Source organism: Arvicanthis niloticus, chromosome 22 (assembly GCF_011762505.2).
Source record: "Arvicanthis niloticus isolate mArvNil1 chromosome 22, mArvNil1.pat.X, whole genome shotgun sequence".
Classification (NCBI taxonomy): Eukaryota; Metazoa; Chordata; class Mammalia; order Rodentia; family Muridae; genus Arvicanthis; species Arvicanthis niloticus.
The window spans coordinates 41,032,327-41,042,665 of record NC_133429.1 but is presented as its reverse complement, the minus strand read 5'-3'; positions in this window follow the sequence as shown (position 1 = coordinate 41,042,665).

Here is a 10,339-nt window from a genome sequence, read left to right as displayed (position 1 = left end):
GAAAAAGATTATTTTCCTGTGATGGGAAGACTGTTTGTTGGTGCTCATTTGTGGAGGAGCAGGGGCTCGGAAACCTCATTGCCCTTACCCCACTTCTGGACACCTTTTTCAGCAAGTTCAACGATGGTCCACTTACTCTTCTTCCCCTCCCTCTCCCCAGACCCCTCCCCATCTCCTTTCTTCTCCTCTGTCTCTCTGTCCCTGTTTATTTTCTTTCTCTACACTGTTAAAGGAACATTTTGAACTCTGGGACCCCAGAAAGACCTCGTACCTGAGAATGCAATAAAAGGAGCAAGAACACCCTGACCTGCTACAAGCAGCCCACTCTTCGTCCTGGGCACCCCACCCCCACGCCCACCCGCCATGGTGAGTGAGTTCTCTTACATGCCAGGGCTGTTTTAAAAAGCCCAACCTAAGGCTGAAGCCACAGAAAGCTCAAAGGGCCAACCAAGATGTCACAGATCTGTTTCCTTCGGAAGCTGGCAGCAAGGTTTGCTCCATGTTTGCCCTCAAGTTTCTGATCATTGTTGACCACCTTGGACATTCGTCCTCAGGTAGAGATATCACCCCTATCTCTGTCTTCATCTTCACAAGGGATACATGATGGGTATCTGTGTCCAAATTCCTCCCATCTCGTAAGAACCTACTAAAACTGAAATCCAGCCTAACCTGATGGTTGCATCCTAACTTGATCGTCTACAAAGACTCTACTCCTCAGTAAAGTCATATTCACAAGTCTGGGGAATTGGAACTTAACATTTTCTGAGGGGTACAATTCAACCAATAGCAGTTAGGAACTATTAGACACATCACTTAGCTTAACAAAGATCAATGGTGATGTTTAAGCCTTCTGAAATGTCGTGATTATTTCCAGGTTTTCAGACAAGGCTCAGACCTGTGAGGAAAGAGTCAATGACAGGGATATTTTTAGGATGACACTATTTCTACATGATGGTTTCCAACAGAAGTAATAACAGATCGAACACAATTAAGAGAGACTTGAGCTTTGTATTTTCATGAACATTCCAAATGAGATAAATTGGAGACATGATTTAGTTAAGGTTTATAGTGAAGTATACACCAGCACATTGGGGTAGGATATATTGCATGCGTGTATGAGTCACCATCTGAGGTTCTGTCACATGCTGGGTACCAACAGGCTTGTTTAGTGAGTGAAGAATCAGTGTATCTGAATAGCTATAAAGCAGAGCCAATGCAAGTTCAGGTAGGGAGAGCTGGGGCCAGGATTGCAACCGCTATGTGTCTGATTCCTAGAACTATAGAGTATCCTGCTTAGTTTTTGTATTGGAAAACACAATCTCCATCCTTTTATGTTTGAGGTCAGATGTTACAAATTACAATGATTCATTTTGAACAAAATAAAACAAACTAGGTGTCCTGGCTAGTTTTATGTCAACTTGACACAAGCTAAAGTCACTTGAGAGGAAAGAAATGCAATTTTAAAACCGCCTCTGTTAGATTAGGAAATCGAGCCTGCAAAGCTAGCAATTGATAGGGAAGGGTCCAGCCCACTGTGGGTGGCGCCATCCCCAGGCTGGTGGTCCTGGCTTCTCTAAAATAGCAAGCTGAGCAAGCTATGGTGAGCAACCCAGTAAGCCACACCCTTCCATGGCCTCTGCATCAGCTCCTGCCTCCAGGTTCCTTTTGAATTCCTGCTCTGACTGACTTTGACAATGAACCGTGATATGGAAAAGTAAGCTAAATAGACCCAGTCCTTTCCAAGTTGCTTTTGGTCACGGTGTTTCATCTCAGTAATAAAAACTCTAGGTAAGACATTAGGATTTTAAGAAAGGGAGAAAAACCATAACACATAGCACTGACCTGGAGCATCTTTGGTTCACTTTTGTTTATTCCATTCAAATCTATAGCATGTACTTCTGAGATGAGCAGGTGTCTGTAAGCTTCAAATGCTGTTAGGAAAACCAGAGGCTTGCATTTTACATATTATTCTGAATGTATTTAAATGCACGAGTTTTGCCCTTTGAGGGCATCTGCAGGTAAAAGTTGAAACACTTCAGACTTAGTCTGTATTGGTCTTGAAGACAATTTAAGAAGAGAAAGAGACCCAACTGAGAGTTTGAATATTAGAGTTTATCAAATATGCATTTGTTTAAAATAATTATTTTTTATGTTGTTTTATCTTGTTTTGTTTTTTGTTGTTGTTGTTGTTGTTTTGTTGTTTTTGAGAATGGGTTTCACCATATAGCCCTGGGTGTCCTGGTTCTCACTCATAGATCAGGCTGGCCTCGAACTTATAGAGACCCACATGCCTCTGCCTCCAAGTGCTTGGATTAAAGGCATGACCCACCACCACTCAGCTAAAATGACTCTTGTGATCTAAAGAAAAAAAAAGCATATTCGTCATCAAAATATTTAATTGAAATCTTCTTGACATACAGGTTAAGTCACATTAAAGAGAAGACATAAGAATGTGTTTAAATTGCTTTGCCGTAATAGGGTTTTGTAGATAAGAGCCTAATTTAAAATAAATGGGCCACTGGATAGATTTAGACATTTTCATCACACAAATTTCTACTCCGAACGTATTTGTAGAATGGGTTTTGGGCCACTGTCAAACGGTCAATTGTTTTAGATATCACACCTCTCTTTGTGAAGGTCTAATAACTGATGAGCAATTTATAGAAGTTTTAATAATAACAAATACAGAGTTTAACATACATATGAGCCTTTCTTAGGTATCAACCCCTCAAATAATTTCTGTTCAGGGGATTGAAATGCAGAAAACTTCAATATTCATTCAACAAATGTTCACCCAACACTTAGGTAGGCAAGGCATGACTCTCATGTTTAAGACCCATCTCTGGATACAGTAGACAGAAATATTTCTACAACTGTTGAGGTTTGGTCTTTTTCTATCTATTGTAATGCTAAGTGCAGGCCCCCAAGACCTGCTTGTCCCAGAGACGAGAGAGTCCACAGTAAGATACTAACTGCCCTTGACCTTATTCTTATTGGTAAATAAAGATGCCAACACCCAATACCTGAGCAGAAGAGACATAGGTGGGATTTAGGTTTCATGGCCTTGGAGTCAGAAGGGGACCATGAGGAAAAGAAGAAGGTGGGGGGGGGGGGGGAGGAAAAGCCACCATGGGTTAAAAGTCAACAGAACATGGCCCTGAGGGCTGGCCAATTAGAGTTAAGAGCCCCCCAGATGAAACACAGCAAGTAATAACTCAGGGTTCCCAATAGGAAAGTCGAGTCTGACAGCAAAGAGGGCGGGTGGCTGCCCAGCTCTTGTATTGTTTGTATTGTAAATAGATTGCGTGTGTGTTTTTTATCCGGGAATTAAATGGTCTAAGGCAGGGTGGAAACCCCAGGTTGAGTTGAAATATTTCTACAACGGGCAACAAATAATAAACATGCTTCATAGTCAGACTTGTTTGAATAAAAGGAACACTTAAGTGCGTATGTGACAATGTGAGTATTCCATAAGAGAAAGAAAAAATGAGAGTCAGGGAAAAGTCAGGGCAATGTTAACAGGTGACGCTACCATTTTATTTTTATTTGCTTTTTTTATAGCCTTATTTTTATTGGTTATTTTATTTATTTATATTTCAAATATTATCCCCCTTCCCAGTTTCCCCTCCACAAACCCCCTATCCCCTTCCCCCTCCCCTGCCTCTATGAGGATACTCCCCCCACCCACCCACCCATTCCAAATCCTAGGGTCACAGCAAACCTGGCAGTGAAGGGAGCAACAAAGTCTCAGACCTTTGCAACAAGGTTCTGATTAGAAAACAGAGTAGCAACATGCAGAGGACACTTTGTGTACACTGTGCTCACAGGCTGGGTTCCCAGGGTTTATAGCGCAGGCCCAGCTGAGAAGGGCTCTGGAAAACAAGCCTATTCAGTACTTCCTCCTGCTCTCCCACTTACTGTTGTGTTTTAAAGCAAGAAGTGCACAGGGAAAGGAGACCAGACATCACAGCGGTTCTTTGTTTTGTTTTGCTGTTGCTAGGAATGAAGGCACTTCACGTGAAGTTATATGACAATGACAGCTTGTACACTGGGGTAGCAAATTCTCAGAGACGATGCTTTTAGCCCCTGCAAAAAGCTTGTCTGGAGGGGAAGGATTTATTTTGGCATGAGGTCTCACAGGACCTCTATAGTTATTTGGCTCCCGGTGCTTCATCATCATGGTGAAGAAGATGAGTGTCAGAAGCTGTTCGCATCATGGTGGACCGGAAGCAGAGACAATAGACAGGAAGGGGCGAGGATAAGGAGCTGTAGGGGGTGTTCCTGGAGGCTTACTTTTTCCAGGTAGATCCAATCTCCAAAAGTTTCTAGAACCTTCAAAAATAGCACTGCCAGCTAGCAACCTAGGTTTCAAAACATGAGCCCTTGGTGGGAGCATTTCATATTTAACTCACAGCAGGGTCGGTGCCCTAAAGCCAGCTTGAGGAAAAAAAAAAAAAAAGGTGGAGGTTCAAAATTAGCCTTGAAAACTCCTCTGGAAGGTGAGGCAGACCAGCCAGTCTTGTCTCTGAAGATTCATTCCTACAAGTTTGCATTTGAAACAGATCTGGCGTTCTTCAGATGAGCGGCAGATAAAATGGTAGATTTCAGTGAAGGGGAGACATCAGAGGGACTGAGATAGACTTAGGACATGAAGGATTCCTGTCTCTCGCCTAACATCTGGCAGCTCCGTCATGGAGAGCAGTAGTAAGCAAGCACTCCCTTAAAATACATTTCTTACCCAAGCAAGTACTGTTGGATTTTTAAATCATTTCTTACAATTAATTGGTGAAAGCTGACTCTATAGCAAGAAGCATCAAATCACCTGCTTATTGGGTGCTATCAGTGTATCTCAGGCTTGCCGAGTCTGCCTCTATCAGTGATAATCTCACTACTATTCACTGAAGCTTAGGGTGCTGGGCAAGTATCCTTTCTCACTGTTGAAGACAGCTTTATTCCCTAAACTGCTACAAAAAGGAGACTCCTGGATGTGCTTCTTTTGGTTTATGTCAATTAAAAAAAATAAGTTACCAAAAAAAAAAAAAAAAAAAAAAAAAAAGCTTATGCAAGATACCACATCTCATCTCTGCACACTTATGTTGAGATCTCAAATTAAGAGAAAGAAGAACTGCAGGAGACAGCCAATGGGTTTAGGGAGAGTTCATGCTATCATGAAGCACGACGACCCCTGGCTTAGTTATTAGCCAGGATTTTTCTGATTAAGTATGCATGGTCTTTTTCTTGGGGATAAGAAATAAGAAGATTACGCTTTCTTTGTCTAAGCAACATATTACAAGCTTACCCAAGATTAGCCACATTATAACAATGAAGATTCTGCATTTAAGATTCCAGCTATTTGACTTTAAATATGACACAAATTGAAGTAGTCTCCTTCAAATGGCTCAAATATATATATATATATATATATATATATATATATATATATATATATCTCAAGTAAATCTCAATCAAATACAACTCTTAACTGTGTGTTCCTCTTTCCTCTCTTTCTTTTGGAAGAATGTAAAGGAGATAGAAAAAAACAACAAAACAAACGATTGAAATTTACTTTCACACCCTTTTAATGTTCTTAATGTGCCTTGCAAACAGATTCAAAAGTATTTATGTCACCTCACATCTTCATTATGACTGCAATGATAATACTGTTGGTCCTTTTAGGTAGCTCTTTGGGAATTCCTGAGCTCAGAAGCTGGTAACAGAGTCTGTCTCAAAGTTGAAGAGAGTCTTAAAAAGTATTGCTGCATCCCTGCTGCTAATCAGGTTTTTCTAAATTCTCCAGGCACTTTCTCATAAATAGAATGAAATGTCACTTAGCTTAAACTAGGTAATCCTGTCCAATAACTTTAACAGCAAGGGTTAGTTGCTTGAATAATTTAAAGACTATTTTGGTTGGGGATTAAAATTAAGTTGTTCATTCTAAGTGTATATAACAGTTGTATATACTTTGGGTCTGGTTAATGTTGGCATGTGATATTTTTGTATTAATTTGAAAGATATATATATATATATATATATATATATATATATTAGTAAAATAAATACTTTAAAAAATAAAAGTTGAGGAATGAAATGGCATTCCCAAAACAACTGTGATCAAACCTGAAAATTGCCCAGCTACCTGTAACAAGGCTGTGAATGGTGACCCAAGGGTGTGACCCCTGAGCAAATGGTGAGTGTGCACAGGCATGCACCAAATGACCAATGGGGGGGTGCTCACATGGAGCAGGGTTCCAGTGTGACATCTGGAGTCCAGGAGGCCTCTGCAAACCTTGGTAGTTCCCAGCACCTCAGTGGTTCAGTCCTGGTAGCGAACAATTATTTGCTAGAATATCACATCTGGCACAGCTTGGTCCTGGAACCCTGTCTGGGATGCTGATGAAACGAAGACAGGAGTGATATCATAACCCAAGGACATAATGAATCCCTGAGTGAATGTGTATTGTTGAAAAGGGCACAGCCATGCCAAGACCCCATTGCTTCAGACCCATAGGAATTGGCAAACCATCCTCTGGTTGAAGTACAAGTGTTTACAAATGATTGGCCAGCGAGCATGTGCAAAAACAAGCAACCCCCCCCCCCTCCTCTGACATGTTTGCAGCCCAAGACTGCTTACCTAAAGGGACATCCCACCAAAACCAGCTTGCTCTTTCCCCCCTAGGCTGTACATAAAGAAAGCGCTGAGGTTCCAAGTTGTTGCCTAGTTAGTGCTCCATCCAGCAGGCTGCACACAGACTCCTGGATTCTGTGCCTCAGATTCTGTTCACTCAGGGATTCATTGGCTCCTCCACACTAGAGGAACTGTGGCGCTTTATGGGAAGGGATTTAGCAGAAGTAGGTGGACGCGTGCAAACTCCACTCAAGATGAATGAGTCACTGCCAGAGGGGAGGGGCACTCTCTAGGTTAACAGTTTTTATTATTCACATTTCCTTCTGGCTTTCGTTGCATCCAGAGCCCAGGGCCAGATCCCCAGGGGAAGCATCTGATGGAAAGCTGCACTCGCATTTTGAGGCTGTAAGACACAGACAAGACAGCATGGCTCTGTCGGCTCGGCTCAGCCTAAAGGCAGTTGGCGCTGCACTAATTACACAAACCAACAGCCACCGAGACCAGACGCCTGGGAACCCCATATCTGCTACTGTAAGATTCACTGGGAAGGACCATGGCCACCTGGCTCTATGGGGGTCACAACAGTGGGACACCAAAGCAAATAACCCCCGGAAAGGGGAGGGCAGAGGCTCCCTGGAGCTGGAAAGACAGGCCATATAGATACCCCTTCTGAAGACTCTCTCCATTACTCTGGAAGCCTGGGAGGGATTGGAGCTTCCCATCATTCATAGGGCCTGATTGGACAGACATTTTTTTGGTTGAATCTCTAGATTCTGCTACTTCCCAGCTTCCCAAGGCTGTCATGGCCTGGGAAACACAGGCTCTACACGGAAGTGCCTTTCTTCAGAAAGCCCAGATCTCGTCAGATCTCGTTCTCTTCTCCGCCCACTCCTACGAGAGTAATAACGCTTAATGAGTCCCCATGGGAGTCAGGGCAGATGCCAACCACACCGAAAGATGCTTTTACGTCAACTGCTGAAGCCAGTCAGGGAGGGACAGCATCAATCAAGAAGTACAATTTAAGATAAAGTGCTCCTTACAGCTTCAGTGTTATAATGAGCAGCCTACTCATGGCATCCTGGGAAGGTCTCTTGCAAGACACGAAACAATAAAAGTGTTGGTGATGAATACATTCCTGTTTCTGCCTTTGTCAAAATAAAACCACATGCCCTTTGCAGCAGTCCTTCAGGTCAGCTAGATCTCTGTGTATACACACACACACACACACACACACACACACACTATAAAAAAGAGAATTATCTGAAGTGGGCAAGGTCATCGAGTGGCACTTCCAGCAATCCCCCAGGGACCCATCCACATCCTCGAGCCTCTGCTAGAGGTGACAGAGTAAGTAATAGCTATAAAAACTTGAAGTGCCCATGTTGGTGTCTCCTGGGCACCCGATTGCTTCAAAATCTATTTCAAACAAGCAGAGCTCCCACGAGGAAGAGTTTGAAGGAGCCTGACTGAGTCAGACACCCAGCTTGAAACGCAAGCTTTCCTCATGGGATCCCGCAGAGACTGCAGCTCTTTTCTCTGACTTTGAGTTCTATAAAATTGGAATCTTAACACTCATTGTAAAGAACTCCAAGGATGGGTAGAGCTAAGTCCAGCAAGGGCTCAGGCATATGGGAGCACTTAAAACATGGTGCCTACATTCTGTACACTGAGTGTGTGTCTCCTGTACTAAAATGTAACAGGAATGTCAGGGGTTGTAGGCAACACAAGAAATCAAGGAGATCAACATATTTCTTGTAAAGATTTATTTATTTATTTTATGTATGTGACTACACTTTCACTCTCTTTATATACACCAGAAGAGGGCATCAGATCCCATTACAGATGGTTGTGAGCCACCAGGTAGTTGCTGGGAACTGAACTCAGGACCTCTGAAAGAGCAGTCAGTGTGCTCTTAACCACTAAGCCATTTCTCCAGCCCCAGAGATCAACAGATTTTGAATTTGTCCAGAAGAGTCATTCTGAATCCTGTCACTTTCCTGTGCTCCAACTCAATGCCTTTCTGTTCCCTTCTGAGTCCAGGGATGAGTCATTGGGTCTTTCCGAAGCGACCAAGAGCTGATGTCAAAGGCCTGTTTGCTGAAGGAAATTCCTAGGAGTGGCTACTGCTCAACCTTTGGAATCCTCCTTTTTGGGTCTTATCAGCAATGTTGATTCTCTAAAGCCGGGGTCTGTTGTTCTTGCTTTTTTTTTCCTCTCTCGTTTCCCTGTTAAGGCTTGCCAGATCCTGACCTAGGCCTGAAGCTGGGCAGGGTTGGGGGAGTCTTTTGAGGTATGAGAGTGGAACAATCAGAGGGTAGACAGGGAGGGGTATAAAATCTGGAGTGTAAAAAAATGATTAAATAAAATTTTTTAAAAAAGGAAGGAAAGGAATAGGAGTGTATTTCTGCGCTAGGTTGGCCTGATCTCTCTCAGGTCTCAACTGGATTATGGCATTTGGACAACTCCTCTTTCCGGTGATGCTAGGTTACCCTAGCCTCTTCATTTCCTCAAAGGAAAAATGTTTGTTTCCAGTTAAAATGGAGGCAATTCTAAAATGTTTGCATTACCTAAACCCCCTGTCCCACCTTGGCTGTCCTCTGACCTCTATTCAAACATATGTACCCATACACACATATGTACCCATACACACATGCTTTGAAAATGATACCATTTGACCCACGAGCTGCACTGGAGGTGAATATTATTTGACGCCCCTGTTCCCATTACTCTATAATTCCGGGGAACACACTTGATGGACACTAGAATGTGGGTACCATTCAATGCTCCTCTCTCTCAGGACTCTAAAATGATACAAAGAACTCTTGATGGACGAAGCCATTACAACACAATTATTTGTCTTCCCAATGTCTGCCTAGTGGCTAATATGTACTACGTACTTGGCTATGGTTTACTGAGGATGTCAGCACGTGAGTGAATACCTACTGTAAGCAGCAGGCAATAATGCATCCACTCAATGAGAAGCGGCTACCTCCACTTTGACAAACGTGGATCACAGCCGTAATATCATGAGCCTTTGCTTAGGCATGAGGGAGGGAGGCCCCAGCCAATTTTGCAGATGGTGTTGGGCAGATGAGTCCTGAGCATGATGACAATCCCAGCCAAGGAGACAATAAGAATCAAAGGCCTGAGTCAAGACAGCAATGGATTTGTGATTGTAGGCCTGGCCGTGAACCAATGACAAGAAGCAGGAGGATTCCAGCAGGCAGGCCTGGAGCAGTGCTTTGCAGTTGCATGTGCATTGTGGGTAAGCAGTGCATTGTGGGTAAGCAGTGCATTGTGGGTAAGCAGTGCAAGTTCAAACAAAAACAGGGCAAAGGTACTAAACATCAGAGAGGAAGCAGAACACACCACGTAGAGAGGAAAAGCAAGCAGAGAAAATGCCAATTGTGTATATGAAGGAAAGGGAGTTCATAGATGGTTGCAAAATCAGGGAATGAAAGAAAATCCTTACCAAAGGATTCCATTCTTTCATGTGCTACACAAAGACAAATTAAACTCCCCTCCCTCCCCCCTGAGCATGGTGGAACCTCCTTTCTCTGCTCAACACCTTAACCACAGCTTTAGACAATGATGTTTAGGGAAAAAAAAAACCCACTTTAAACAGTGTTTCTCCAGCAACAGACATCTGCTGTTAAGTGTTGAATTACCAGCACAAAGGGGTTCAGGAAAAGACTTGAAACCTAAGTAAGTAGG